Source organism: Ostrea edulis, chromosome 7 (genome assembly GCF_947568905.1).
Source record: "Ostrea edulis chromosome 7, xbOstEdul1.1, whole genome shotgun sequence".
Classification (NCBI taxonomy): Eukaryota; Metazoa; Mollusca; class Bivalvia; order Ostreida; family Ostreidae; genus Ostrea; species Ostrea edulis.
This window is the reverse complement of record NC_079170.1, coordinates 17,545,625-17,562,667: the sequence shown is the minus strand read 5'-3', so window position 1 is coordinate 17,562,667 and position 17,043 is coordinate 17,545,625.

Here is a 17,043-nt window from a genome sequence, read left to right as displayed (position 1 = left end):
CGTGAGAATGGTGAAGCTGTTCTTTCCAGCACGAGAGGATGTGTTCAACATGCCACGCGAACATTGACCGTACTCATGGATTGTCAACTGCACGCCCGTCACAGATGAACTGACCTCCGGACTGCCATCTAATTATCATTTTCTTCACTGTTATCAATTATCTTCCTGCCAGATGTAATTACTGCACCAGGAGAAAAATGTCGGAGATGATTAAACTGTGTGTACAATCTCCTATCAATAGAACTTTGGGTACCAAAACAAATTATATTGTTGTTTTGTAGACTACCAAAAAGCGTTTGACTCTGTGAATAGAACAAAACTTTGGTACAAATTGTTACATTTAGGAATACAAGGAAAATTCGTAAAGATTATACAGTCTCTTTATAAGAATGTAAAGTCTTGTGTAAAGTACGACGGCTTTTAAGTGAATACTTTTGGAACGAGGTGGACCTTATGCAAGGTGAAGTTCTATCACCAGTACTATTCTCATTGTATGTTAACAATATTGAAAATACCTTTATGCGAGAAGATTGCCCGAGTATTGATATATATTTAATCCATATGTTTCTTTTTATGTACGCTTATGATACAGTTTTGTTGTCTGAGAGCGCTGTTGGCTTATAAAGGATATTAAAGACAATTGTATTTTAAAGGCTTGTTACGAAGACATGTTCACTTATAATAATAACTGGTTAGCTAATATAAAAGAAGAATTGTCTAATCTGGGTTTAACTTACTTGTGGGACCACAATAGGAACCAGAATATTTATAAAATTATCGAACACAGAATGTTAGATAAAATATAATATAATGTGTAGTTTTGAAAGTTCATCAAAGTGTATGCAGTGTTGTAGCATGGAATTCCCCTCCCCTCCCCCCTCCCCCGCATAGACTCTCCCCCCGGAAAAACGGGCCCGGGATAGACATTCCCCCCGGAAAGATGGGCCTGGCATAGAATTTCCACCTAGGAAGAATCAACCCGGGCCCAATTTTCCCCCTAGGAAAAACCGCCCCATTATAGAATTTTCCCCTAAATGACAGTACACTCCTCCCCCTTCTTACATTTTAGCTATGTATCCGTTTCCAGTTCTATTACTATACCGTATATACTCGCCTATAAGTCGGATTTTTTTAGAGTAAATTTTTGGTCCAAAACTCTATGTCCGACTTATAGGCGCGTCCCAAGAAGATTGGTATTTTTCTGGACGGCGTAATGTACATAGAGTTTTTTAAACAACTCCGACGATTATCATGGACTCCCACACAAATGATTATTGTTCACAAATATCTAGACATATTATATTGTTTATGTATTTTAAAATTAGGTATAAAGTACAAGTATTTACATATTTTTATCTAGTTAAAGATGATTTACATACCGGTAACTTATACTTTCAATTCAACTAATCTATCGTTTATCTGTAAAATTGAATTACGAACCCAATTTAATATTGAAATATTCATATGTATACCGGCTGAAATATATTTCATAAAAGATTGAATATTTAGATCATCATTCTTGACTCTTAAAAACTCTATTGTTGATACATTGAATTATACCCGAACCCCACAATAACCGCGAGTCGCGTGCCACTAAGTAAACACGGTGTCAGGTACTGGTAATTAGGAGACCATAATTGCCTAGGTAAACAAGGGATCATTGTCCATAATAGATCAAGGATTGCGTTTAAACCCCAAACAGATAGGGCTTGGATATTGAGCACCTCATAATTATTAATTTCTCAAAATATTTTTTGAAACATAGGTAAAAACACTCAAGCATTGACTTGAAATTGTCAACCGATTCTGACAAAAATTTGTACTGACTTATAAGCAGGTGAATGGCAAATTCCTACAAAATAACCTTAAAAAATACAACCGACTTATAGGCGAGTATATATGAGTATATATCTTGCTTATCTAGACCCAGGAATTCTTATTATATTTTTTAATTTTGAGCAGGGTCTTGTGTATCACAATTATCATCTTATGTTTCTTTAAAATAAAGGAAATTATTCAAATCGTGTAATGGTATATCAAAATTCAAAAATCGGATGTATATTTAATTGCTGGGATAAAATTTAGAAAATTCATTTCAAAATGAAGGATTATATCTCCCTCATGCATAGCTCTGATCCTTGGACGAATTTGGCTCCAGTTTTTTGGCATTTTAGTTTTCCTTTTAGCTCTTACAAGGTTTTTTGTCATTTCGAATTTCCAAACTTTCGGCTTGAGCATCACTGAAGAGACATTATTTGTCGAAATGTGCATATGGTGCATCAAAATTGGTACCGTACAAGTTTTACATTCATACATCTCAAGTCTTTGCTGTTATCTACCAGTATCTAACATCTGAAATAGTGAAGTTGGGAAGAAGTTAGTTTTAATTTAAATAAACAGGGAAATTAAATTACTTTTCTTTACACAGTGAAACTAATTTACTTTTTAGATATTTTAATTGTATATCTTTTAGTCGACGTTTTACGAAAAATCTTAATGATATTGTCCATCGTTAAAGTCTTTTGGGAAGCATATTGTATTTACTATATGCAATTCAAAGTTTTCAGCATGTAAACCCAACTTCAACATCTCCAAAAAAAAAAAAAAAAACCAAAAAAAAAACAACCCTTTATTTTATGAATATCGTAATATTAATGAGCGCATATCTATTTCATCAAGCTATAACAATTTAACAGTACATAATTGTTTCTTTTTGTAACTTTTTTTTTTGGATAACATGTACCTCTTTATAGCAATTATAACAAATTTCATTGATTATTATCTTCAATTGCATGGGTTTGCTTCATTCTATATTTATTCAAAAGCTTCTACATGAGAAGAAAAAGATTCCAATCGATGAAATCCGGAAACAGGAGGGTTGAAATTCTATACCAGGGCGGTTTTTCCGCCCAAGGGGAAATTCTATACTGACTTTGTACATAGGGGAAATTATATGCTGGGGTGCTTTTCCCCCCTATGGGGGAAGATCTATCCCGGGCCCGTTTTTCCAGGGGGAAAGTCTATGCTACAACACCGACACCTTGTTGACAATTTTTGTGTACAGTATTATCTAACAAAACCAACAATCTAATTAAAATCAGATGTTAGATCCGCTCACATACTCGCTATGCTTATATATATATATTTGATACATATATACACATGCGTGCGTGTGTGATTGTATGGCATGGTATATATATCATGCCATACAATCACACACGCTAAATTCAGATCCGAGCATAGAAAAATCTAGCTAGATTAAGGTGGGCAGATAATTTAATTGCACACTCTGTTTAATTATCTCTGACATTTACTCTTACTACAGTATTTAGTACATGTATTTACATCTGGCAGGTGATAGTGATAATTAGATGCCATTGCGGAGGTCAGTTCATCTGTGACGGGCGTGCAGTTGACAACCCATGAGTACGGTCAATCTGCGCGTGGCATGTTGAGCGCATTCCGTCTGTCCTATATAAACTGGTGCTGGAAAGAACAGCTTCACCATTGTCACGATGGAACAACAACCATTCACTTCTAACGATTATTTCCCAGGAATGCCGGTCGACGAAGATGCATATGCCATGGAGACTGACGTCGTTTTGGAGGAACATCTTTACCGTATGAAGATGGAGTTGGCGAAGATTGAGTTGGCTAAGACGGAGAGAAAGCTCCACCTGGCTTGTCAAGAAATAGTCCTCCTGGACTACAAGTTATCGTACTTACAGGACAGACACGATCGGGCCAAGGAGATGAACCTTCCAGGGTTCCAATACAGCCACCACCTCCAACTGGCCGTCATTAAAGGAATCAAGAACATGTACTACGACTACGCCGTACTCCAGGCGGAAAAAAAGCAAAGTCTGGAGCTGCAATTATTCGGGGAGATCCTAGAGGTCTCTGATGATGAGGCCCACGAGTATGAACCAGTTGACTAGGTCGGGAAAGAAAACCTTCCCCCGTCACCAGAGCCCACCACGGACAGACAGACGAACCTTCCTTAGGCGGTGTTGGAAACCAACGGCCCTTTTCAGGGCCATACAAATATTTCGAAAAGACACCTGCATTCACGAAACGAGATTCTATCATTTTCTTATGGTCAATTTATATTTGATCATCTACTTTAATCAAAGTAAGAGAAAATGAATTGTTTGATTCACTGTCTAGCACATCTAGTTGTTAATATTGGGTCTACTTCAAAGTCATACGTCAATTCAATGCATTGCGCATATTAAAGACATCTTATTGCTTTAATTTCATACAAATGAAAAGAAATTAGTCTTTAAAATGGAAGACTTGAAAAACAAATTCTGTGTCGAGGTATATTCTATTCGAGATTTTCATCATTTAATAGACCACTATACTTGTTGTTCAAGTATGGTCAGGGGTCACAAAAGCAGATATAGAAAAGCTATAGTACTTATTTACAGCTAGAATACAAGTTTACTGGTCTTACGTTAAGGTATTCAGTATATAACGAACATATTTCATATCTAAGAAATGAATGTAATGATTTTTGTAATTATGGCATCATTTTGAAGGGTTTATCAAATAAGAACAACCTACCATAGGAATTTAGAATTTTTTTATTTGTTCTTAATTTGTTTGACCTTGAATTTTACATTGACGTATATGGGAATAGTATGTTTTATATAATATTTTTTAAAAGAAATTGTATTTCCTTAAAAAGCTCTCGGTACAAAGTTGCTTAAATTTTCTCTTGATAAAAATATAAAATAAGATTAATCATTTACCGCAATATTTTTAGAAAATTAGATTTTTCTAATTTTATCAAGGGCGGGTAAATCTTCCAAAAAGTTTGAAGTGCAGAAAGGTCGACTTCAAATCATTTACCAGTCATGTGAATTTGAACTATTTTATTTTCATTATTATTTAACAATAGATATTCATCTTGATTTAAATCGTTCAAAATTGTTCAATTTCCATTCGTTATCTAACGAATACTTTAAATGCTTCAAGAAATTCGTTGGTTGGAAACCTTTAGAAGACATCAAGCTTAGCTTGTCACAATCTTTAAGATATACAATTTACTTCACATATATCTACAAAATATAGAACTTGATATAAGAAGCACATTTTCTGGATATGTTATTCCAATCAAAATTCTTCATTTTATTCATTATCAAAATGCAGGTTGGAGTTATTGAACAGAGCTTGTATTTCAGATACTGTCAGAAATATCTCGATAAAACATCTCCATACTCTTAGTGTTCATACAAGGGAAGTAACTAAGGAATAACCCACCAGAGAAATTGATACGGAAGAAAAGTGTAGGATGTATACAACAAGATTTTGATATTGAAAAGTTTAAGCTTTCAAATTTGCTTTATTTAGTAAAAAATAAATAAATTAAAAGCCCACGATCTACAGTTCAGCAGTCGACACTCTAACTGAAATATACAACTAGCCCCCCCTTCAAATAATAGGAATAGACAAATATTGCTGATATTTATATTTTCATCCATGTTTGAAAAGAAAGTCAGCCATTTTGACGATGTAGTATCCCTACTCAACTCTTCATAAATGTCTGCTAAACAGTGTTGTAAAACCAGCGATAAATATTTTGCATACGACAGATGATTTTTGAATATTGTTCATAGATGTTTAAACACAACTGTATTTTAAGGTATTCAATGTATAACGACCATATTTCATATCTAAGAGGGAACATTGGTGCAAGCACCATTTATGGACAGGAAAAAGTCTGGGAAGTGTACGAACTGAATATTTTCAGGAAAGGTGTTCCAAAGAATTCCCTTGTTTAAAAGCGCGAGAAAATTAAAACGCGAAAGGTGGTAAAATTTAGAGAAATTTTGATCAAATCCGGAGATGAACAATTTTTAAAAGTGAAAAGAATCGTTAATTATATGATGTAACTATTTATAGGTAGCTCAATAATGCAACTACTGTAGATCACATATGTTTCGCGAGTATTTTATTTCGCAGTTGTGGAGTACGGTGTTTATTCGCGAATACAATAATTCACGAGTATTCAGTTAGAAATAACATTTCGCGAATAGATCCGCTCCCGTGCTTCTGATCGTAATATTCTAGCACACGTACATGTGTACGACATACATTGTGTGTAGCGTTATTAATTTTACGTATTCAATTGACTTGTTTATCCCCATGTTTGCTAGTGGTAATTACATGAGTAGTTCTTACGTTATTATAGCAATTTTACTTGTCAATTTTTAACGTAACTTTTTTTTAAAAAGTGTAGTTTTCATAATGACGCCATAAGAATCCTGAGGGAAACTTTTATGCCAGTAAAGTCGTTGATCAGTTGAAAAACAATAACATGAGATATGTCCGGGTTGATATACGATTATCTGTAATTAAACCCCTGCACGCTAAATACCACCTTCACTCTCACGTATTTTTCTTACGAGTCCTTACGGATCTCCGACTCGTAGTCAATCGCAAGAATTCGTAAATCACTCGTCGGTATTCGTTAATAACTCGTCACAACTCGCACACACTTGTAAGGATCCATGAAAGTAGGGGCAAATTTTTTGATATGTAAAAAAAAAAAATCCCGATTGTCCACGGATTTCATTTTCCGTAAATAACTTGTAACAATCCGTAAATATCGTAAACTGGTCGCAACACGTAATCTGGTCCTAAGAATCCGCAAAACACTCGTAAAAAGCTTTTTTTTTCTTTTCTTACGAATCTTTGCGGTTAGTTTACGATATGTTACGGATAGTTTACGAGTTGTTTACGGATTTTTACATAGTGCATACTTAAACTTACGATTAATACCACCTTTACACTCACGGATATTTTTTTACAAGTCCTTACCGATCTCCGACTCGTAGTCAATCGCAAGCATTCGTAAATTACTCGTCGGGTATCCGTGTCTAAATCGTAACAATCCGTGTACCTTTACGGATTTGTGGAATACGTTGGGATTCGTAAGAAAAATCCGTGAATGTTATTAACGGATACCGACGAGTGATTTACGAATGCTTACGATTGACTACGGGTCGGAGATCCGTAAGGACTCGTAAGAAAAATCCGTGAGTGCAAATAATAGAATCTCGTTTCGTGAATGCAGGTGTCTTTTCGAAATATTTGTATGGCCCTGAAAAGGGCCGTTGGTTTTCAACACCGCCTAAGGACGGTTTGTCTGTCTGCCCGTGGTGAGCTCTGGTAACTAAGGACGGTTTGTATGTCTGCCCGTGGTGAGCTCTGGTGACGGGGGAAGGTTTTCTTTCCTGACCTAGTCTACAGGTTCATACTCGTGGACCTCGTCGTCAGAGACCGCTAGGATCTCCCCGAATATTTGCAGCTCCAGACTTCACATCTTCTCCGCCTGGAGTAGAGCGTAGTCGTGGTACACGTTCTTGATTCCTTTAATGACGACCAGTTGGAGATGGTGGCTGTATTGGAACCCTGGAAGGTTCATCTCCTGGGCCCGATCGTGTCTGTCTTGCAAGTACGATAACCTGTAGTCCAAGAGGACTATTTCTTGACAAGCCCGGTGGAGCTTTCTTTCTGTCTTAGCTAACTCAATCTTCGCCAACTCCATCTTCATACGGTAAAGATGTTCTTCCAAAACGACGTCCGTCACCATGGCATATGCATCTTCGTCGACCGGCATTGCTGGGAAATATTTGTTTGAAGTGAATGGTTGTTGAATTAATTTAAAGACAAAGGGTCTGATATGATAATACTTTTTCAAAAATTTGATTCTTAAATGACTGTAATAAGTACACTTAAAGAAAAAATGAAACTCATCTTCTACATCTAAGGTACGTAAAGGACACAAACGTCTTTCTAAAGGAACATTTTTGTATCTACCGGTTCCAATAACTAACCAGTGAGACGATAATCTTAACTTACATATAAACTTTTTATACTGCATAGGAATTCTTTTAGTTAAGTGGGATTGCAAAGTAAAATGGTCAATCAAATGTTTATAAATTCTACATTTTAAGGAAGAGTTGATTTCAGAAAGTATTGTTTGTTTACAATTATCAAAACTACGTTGCTTAGCCACTGCAAACATGTATTGTGGCTTCAAAGTACATTGATTTAACCATAGGTTCATCAATCCAACATTTGACAAAATACCTTTAACATTTACTACCCATTTTTTTTTTACAGTTTTGTTTGCTACTCATTTCATCACACATATAGTCATAACATGATTTCAAGATACAATTTTTTGTTGATAAAAGCTTTAACCAATATTTTAAATTTCGTAATTTTCTCACACATTGCCATGGTAATCTACCCAATTCACAATAAATCATTACATTAGGAGCAGCACTTTTCACACCCAGTGTTTTTACAAAAATCCATGTGAAGTTTTTCGATATCAGGAGCTGAATGAGCACCCCGCACTTCACATCCATAATTTGCAATGCTTCCTACATATGTATCAAATAAGAATATTAGTGTTGTGAAATTCAAGTTCATATTAGAACATTTTCTTTTTAGTGAAAATAAAGCTTTCTTATATTGTAGTGGTTTGAACATATTTTATTGCATATATAATATACAAAAGGTTTGAACACAAGTTCTTACAACTTACGAGGTTCTCACCTTAGATTAATTGATAACAATTGTCATCAAACATATGTATAGATAAAATAAATACATGTACATTTAGCATAAAGTGAATTACTATCATGAGAATCTGCCTGAATTAAGTATAAATTTGTGAACAGCATTAAAAATTTTGCTGTTAGTTTCATAACCCAAATTGTCACTGCCCCAAAGTAAAATCCGTGTATCAATAATAGATAATTCTTGTATTTGAAAAAGTTCGTTAAACATAATATTTCTTACTACTGAAAATCTTTTACAAACAAAGAAGAAATGATATGCATCTTCTCTCATACCACAATGACAGTTAGGAAAATTGACAATGTTTTTTCGGTGTAAATCATAGTTCAGCAGACAGTTGTGTCTTAATTTAGTATGAATTATATTTACTATTCTTTTGCCAAGAAGAAAATGTTTAGGCACTATTGAAATATTGATATTATTAGAAATGTTTCGACGGAACTGACAGATAGAGGTTGTTTTCTTTGCTTCGTTTGCTAAAGAGTTCCATTTGCGAATGGCATCTGGAAAAAATGATTTGTTGTATGTTTCTTGCTTAGTTCTAGGAGGTATATAGTCATATTCGTAACGAGTATTGTAGCGTGATGTATCCTTTCGAAAATTGTCAATGATATCACCTAAATATTGTGGTACAAGATTGAGGTGAATTTTATACATTGTCATTAATTTTGCGATTTCCCGTCTTTTGCTTAGTGCTTCCCAACCCGTTTCTAAATATAATGATTCTTTGGATGCAAGAATTGGCAGTCCCGTTACTATTCTAGCTGCATGGAGCTGTACTTTTTCTAACTTTTCAATTTCTGCAGAAGAACATCCATCCCATACGACTGAAGCATATTCTAGTATAGGTCTAACAAAAGTCATATACAATTTAGATAGTTTGTTTCTACATAAAGTGAATTTGAGTTTCCTTAGAAGTCCTAGTTTTTTATACGCATTGTTTACGATATCATTGATATATACAGACCATTTTAAATCATTGGAAAAAGTGAGACCAAGATATTTGTGGGAAGAAATGAGTTCTAATTGACAATTTTGAAAAAGCAGTTTTGGAATTCCATTATGCTTTGCCTTGGTAAAAAATAAAACTTTAGTTTTATTAGGATTAAATTTCAAAAGCCAGTTATTTGACCATTCTTCAAGAATTTTGAGATCATGATTCATAACATTTTCTATATTACATATATTCTTATCTGCATATTGAATTGAATTATCATCTGCGTACAATCTACAAAACGATAACATATTTTGTGCTACATCATTAACATAGATTAAAAACAAGAGCGGTCCCAGTACAGATCCTTGAGGCACTCCAGCATTGATAGTTAAGCTGGATGATAACAAATCCTTATACATCACTTTCTGACGTCTATTACACAAATAACTTTTAAACCACTGAAAAAGATTTCCACATATTCCATATTTTTGTAATTTAAAAAGAAGTCCCTTATGCCAAACCCTGTCAAAAGCTTTAGAAAGATCACAAAAAACCATACAGCATGATCTACCTTCATCAATATTCTTCACTATACTGTGATATGTTTCAATAAGCTAGTAAACTGTAGAGTGACCAGGCAAGAACCCAGCTTGGTACTTATAAAACAGGTTGTTACTATGAAAATAATTATAGACATGTTTAAAAATGATTCTTTCCATTATCTTACTCACACAGCTTAATAGAGAAATGGGTCTGTAATTTGATGAAAGTTAAGGGTCCTCTTTCTTGAAAAGAGGTAGCACATGGGCTAATTTCCAACAACTGGGAAATGTGTTTTCAGACAGTGATTTGTTAAAAAGCAAATACAGAGGTTTACATATTGTATATATTGTTAACTTTAACATTTTATGACTGATACGATCGGATCCAATGGCCTTGTTGACTGGCAAAACGGAAATTATATCAATAACTTCACATTCCTTCGATCGCAATAGAATCTATAGTTTCAAAACATTGCATATTATACATTTCAGGTAAACTCTTATCTACACTTATAATATTTGAGATAGAGGAAAAATATTTATTTAAAATATCTATTTTCTCAGAATCTGAGAAAGCTATTTTGTCGTCACCATTATTATCTGTATATTTTAAAGGGGGTAATTCGTTGTTTGTTTTTGTTTGAAAAACGTCTTTCAGTAATTTCCAATAGAGTTTGTTATTGTTCTTACTCGCATCATCTATGTACGTTTCGATATTGTCATAATAATTTGAAAATGCGTGTTTTTTCATATTGTTAACTTGATTTCGAACTCTTCTGTATTTCATCAAAGAAGGTAATTACAGGTATGAATTTTGACTTCAAGCCATATACATTCTATACCGGCGGGCTCAAATTCAGTACATCTGCGGACATGAAGGATATCAGATATGTAAATCATAACGCCACCCCCGAAACAATTTCTGTCTTTACGAAAAATAGTTTTGAAACCATCTATTGTAACCCTGCCATTCAGTAAATTGTTATCTAGATGAGTTTCAGTGAAACACAAAATGTCAAAGTCATGTACTATTGTATTAAGATGAGCTATTTTGTTTCTGATACTTCTAATATTTAAGTGTAATATGTCAAGGACGTTGTCTACAGTTGGTCCAGGATTGACCTCGATATCACCTGAGATCAGTAAAATAAATGTGAAAAATTGGAGATAAAAATTAATTAGGACTGCATTATCCCTAATACATATTGCGCCGTGTACTATGAGGCTGACAAGTGATTTAAGTTTTAAGTATAAAGTTCTGAGTTTGATGCGAAATGTAGCGGATTTAGATAAACATCTGCACGAAACATAAAAAGAGCCGATTGCAGTACGATGTTGTTCGATAGAATTACCCATTGTCAAGCTTTTTATGTTTGCAAACAACAAAAAAGGGAAATAGGCTGCAATCGAGACAAAAATCAGACGCTGTGTGGAAGAAATGTATGGGTACTTCGGTACATGTAGTATGACAATTGATCATATTTTGACCATGTATGATATAAGGAAAAATTACAACAAAACAAAACACGTTTGTAGAAACAATACAAAAAAACTGGAAAAAAGCAAAATACCAAGCAGTGAAAAAAGAACTGCTGTTTGTCATAAATTGTCTTACATTGTAATGAAAATGATAACTGTTTTTGTGTGACATAAAATTTTCCATTAAAATTCAACAATAATCCAAGATAACAAAATTTATTTACTACTTCAATTTGTTCATTATCATAGAGCCATTTATCGTCTGATCGTAAAATACCTCCGTTTCTAAAAACCAATACTTTTGTTTTTTCAACTTTAGCCGTTAAAGACCATTTTCAGTGTAAATTTCCAATGAATTCAACATAAGTTGCAAGTCAGAGGCCGATTTAGCTAATATAACCATATCATCTGCATACATTAATAGAAATAAAGATAATTCTTGTAGCTCGATGGGAGCATTGTACTTAAGCAAAAATTCCATCTCACAGTCGTCTACGTACAAAGAAAAAAGTCGGGGAGAAATTATCTCCCCTTGTAAAACGCCAATATTATTTACAAAGAAATCTGATAAATTTCCCTTTAATAGAATACATGACTTAATATCATTGTACAATGATCGAAGAATATTAAGAGGCCTGCCTCTAATACCTAGCATAGGAATTTTGTTCCACATTTTAGCTCTGTCTACCGAATCAAACGCCCGTTTAAGGTATATAAAACAGCAATAAAGCCTCTTTTTCTTAGAAAGATATTTATCAATTACAGTTTGCAAGGCAAAAATGGCATCAACAGTTTCTAAAGAAGGTCTAAAACCGAATTGTGCGTCAGAGATGACATTATTATGTTCCACCCAAACCATAAGTCTTTAATTCAAAATTGAAGTAAATAGTTTAGTTAAACAGCTCGCCAAGCTAATTCCCCTGTAATTTGCTGGGTCAGTAGTACTTCCCTTTTTGTATATAGGAACAATAAGCGATGTGCATAATATGTTAGGAAAATATCCAGTGGAAAACATTGCATTAAATATGGTATTTAAAAACGGTAACAGAATGTCTTTAAACACAATAAGATACTCATTTATAATACAATCCTTTCCGTGACCTTTACCCGTCTTTAAACTTTTAATAGCATCCTCAATTTCTTTAAACTAATTTCCTCTTCTAATTCTTCAACAATAACATCATCTTCATTATTTAAACTATCTTCATGAGTGAGGTTTACATCAGAAGCCAAAGATTTAAAATGCTCACGTAAATCCTCTAGTGAAACATTTACTTTGTTTGCTTTCTTTTTTGCGAATTTTGAGGAAAACAATTTTGGATTTGCCTTCCTAATACTTTCTAGCACATTGCCCTCTTCATACAGATGTTTTTGTCCCTGTGGAAATCTCTATCTAAATTTTCGTAAATATAATTTTCCCCCAATGTAAATAGGAAATACTTAAAGTCCATCATCACATTTAATAATTTCAATAAATATTCAGGACTTTTCAAAAGTGATATCAAGCGAACTTTTGCATAGATTTACTCGATGACCTATCTAGAATATTTAATATATATACACATATACCATGCCATACAATCACACAGGCACGCATAAAATTCAGAACTAGGCATAGAAAAATCTAGCTAGATTAAAGTGGGCAGTTAATTTAATTGTACATTCTGTTTAATTATCTGTGACATTTACTCTTACTGCAGTATTTAGTACATGTATTTACATCTGGCAGGTGATAGTGATAATTAGATGGGAGTCCGGAGGTCAGCTCATGTGTGACGGGCGTGCAGTTGACAACCCCTGAGTACGGTCAATCTGCGCGTGGCATGTTGAACACATTCAGTCTGTCCTATATAAACTGGTGCTGGAAAGAACAGCTTCACCATTCTCACGATGGAACAACAACCATTCACTTCAAACGAATATTTCCCAGGAATGCCTGTCGACGAAGATGCATATCCCATGGAGACTGACGTCGTTTTGGAGGAACATCTTTACCGTATGAAGATGGAGTTGGCGAAGATTGAGTTGGCTAAGACGGAGAGAAAGCTCTACCGGGCTTGTCAAGAAATATTCCTCCTGGACTACAAGTTATCGTACTTACAGGACAGACACGATCGGGCCCAGGAGATGAACCTTCCAGGGTTCCAATACAGCCACCACCTCCAACTGGCCGTCATTAAAGGAATCAAGAACATGTACCACGACTACGCCGTACTCCAGGCGAAAAAGAAGCAAAGTCTGGAGCTGCAAATATACGGGGAGATCCTAGAGGTCTCTGACGACGAGGTCCACGAGTATGAACCAGTAGACTAGGTCAGGAAAGAAAACCTTCCCCAGTCACCAGAGTCCACCACAGACAGACAGACAAACTGTCCTTAGTAACCAGAGCCCACCACGGGCAGACAGACAAACCGTCATTAGGCGGTGTTGAAAACCAACGGCCCTTTTCAGGGCCATACAAATATTTCGAAAAGACACCTGCATTCACGAAACGAGATTCTACCATTTGCTTATGGTCAGTTTATATTTGATCATCTACTTTAATCAAAGAGAGAAAATGAATTGTTTGATTCACTGTCTAGCACATGTAGTTGTGAATATTGGGACTACTTCAAAGTCATACGTCAATTCAATGCATTGCACATATTAAAGACATCTTATTGCTTTAATTTCATACAAAAGAAAAGAAATTTAGTCTTTACAATGGAAGACTTGAAAAACAAATTCTGTGTCGAGGTATATTCTATTTGAGATTTTCATCATTTAATAGACCACTATACTTGTTGTTCAAGTATGGTCAGGGGTCACAAAAGTAGATATAGAAAAGCTATAGTACTTATTTACAGCTAGAATACAAGTTTACTGGTCTTACATTAAGGTATTCTGTATATAACGAACATATTTCATATCTAAGAAAAGAATGTAATGATTTTTGTAATTATGGTATCATTTTTAAGGGTTTATCAAATAAAAATAAACTACTGTAGGAATTTACAATTTTTTTTTTATTTATTCTTGATATATTTGACCTTGAATTTCACATTGCCGTATATGGGAATAGTATGTATTATATAAAATATTTTTTAAAGAAATTGTATTTCCTTAAAAATCTCTCGGTAAAAAGTTGCTTAAATATTGTCTTGATAAAATATGAAATAAAATTAATCATTTACCGCAAATAGTTTTAGAAAATTAGATTTTTCTAATTTTTATCAAGGGCGGGTAAGTCTTCCAAAAATTTCCAATGCAAAAAGGTCGGCTTCAAATCATTTACCAGTCATGTGAATTTGAACTATTTTATTTTCATTATTATTTAACAATGAATATTCATCTTGATTTAAATCGTTCAAAATTGTTCAATTTCCATTCTTTATACAGTCTACTCCGGGTATAATGAACTTCAGGGGACTGACCTGAATTTTTCATTATATCCAAAGTTCAATATAACCAATGCTGAACTACACGTATATTGCTACTGGAGGATTTATTTGAACTTCAAAAAACAGATAGTTCAATATAACCGACTTCAATATAAGTGGAGTGAGCTGTATATTGAATACTTTAAATGCTTCAAGAAATTCGTTGGTTGGAAACCTTTAGAAGACATCAAGCTTAGCTTGTCACAATCTTTAAGATATACAATCTATTTCATATATATCTACAAAATATAGCACCTGATATAAGAAGCACATTTTCTGGATATATTATTCCAATCACAATTCTTCATTTTATTCATTATCAAAATGCAGATTGGAGTTATTGAACAGAGCTTGTATTTCTGATACTGTCAGAAATATCTCGAAAAGACATCTCCATTTTGTTTGTGCTCATACAAGGGAAGTAACTAAGGAATAACCCACCAGAGAAATTGATACGGAAGAACAGTGTATAGGATGTGTACAACAAGATTTTGATATTGAAAACTTAAAGCTTTCAAATTTGTTTTATTTAGTAAAAAATAAATAAATTAAAAGCCCGCGATCTACAGTTCAGCAGTCGACACTCTAACTGAGATATACATGTGTACGACCTACATTGTATGTACCGTTATCGATTTTACGTATTCAATTGACTAGCTTGGGAGTGAGTAAGCTTACAAATAATAATGCTATTTATTTTGAAATAGGAATGTTACCTATATATGTCACAGGAAAAATTTTCATTTTGGTTTAAAAAAGAGAGTGCGAGAGAAAGAGAGAGATATAATATCAGAGTACGCTGTTTATATTTTTCTGGGAACATCATTTTTGCATTGATTGTAGGATAAAAATCTAAATTCAAGTACTTAGGTAGTGGGGGTGGGGGTAAAACTTCTTTCTCGCATGTTGACAGAATTCATCTTGCATGGAGGAGTTGGAAATATGTCACAATAGAAAGCGAAGCTAACGATCCAGTTTCCCCTTTAACTAAAGTGCATGTAGATGATCAAATATAAACTGAACGTAAGAAAATGATAGAATCTCGTTTCGTGAATGGAGGTGTCTTTTCGAAATATTTGTAAGGCCCTGAAAAGGGCCGTTGGTTTTTGACACCGCCTATGGACTTTCTGCCCGCCACGGGTCTGTCTGCCCGTGGCAGGCTCTGGTGACTGGATGTATGTCGGCCTGGGGAAGATTTATTTTTCTGACCTAGTCTATAGGTTCAAACTCGTCGTCATAGTCCACTAGGATCTCCCTGAATATTTGCAGCTCCAGACTTTGCTTTTTTTCCGCCTGGAGTACGGCGTAGTCGTGGTACACGTTCTTAATTCCTTTAATGACGGCCAGTGGGAGGTGGTGGCTGTATTGGAATTTAATGCTGGAAGGTTCGTCTCCTGGGCCCGATCATGTCTGTCCTGCAAGTACGATAACCTGTTGTCCAGGAGGACTATTTGCTGACATGCCCGGTGGAGCTTTCTCTCCGTCTTAGCCAACTAAATCCTCGCCAACTCCATCTTCATACGGTAAAGGTGTTCCTCCAAAACGACGTCAGTCTCCATGGCATATGTATCTTCGTCGATCGGCATTCCTGGGAAATATTCGTTTGAAGTGAATGGTTGTGGTTCCATCGTGACAATGGTGAAGCTGTTCTTTCCAGCACGAGTTTATATAGGACAGACTGAATGTGTTCAACATGCCACGCGCAGATTGACCGTACTCATGGTTATCAACTGCACGCGCGTCAGACATGAACTGACCTCTGGACTGCCATCTAATTATCACAATCACCGTTATCAATTATGTTCCTGCCATATGTAATTACTGCAGCAATTATTTCAATTGTTTGAGATAATTAAACAAAGTGTGCAATCAAATTTACTACCGACTTTTATCTCGAGAGAGAGAAAGAGAGAAAGAAAACAACTTAATAATTTCGTATCATTGATTACTGTACATTAATTGAAAATTACAATACGCATATTGCACAATAACCCCCCCCCCTTATCCTGCCTTGCGCAACTGTTAGATGGACTTTCTTTGACATTCATAAGCATCATACATAATTCTA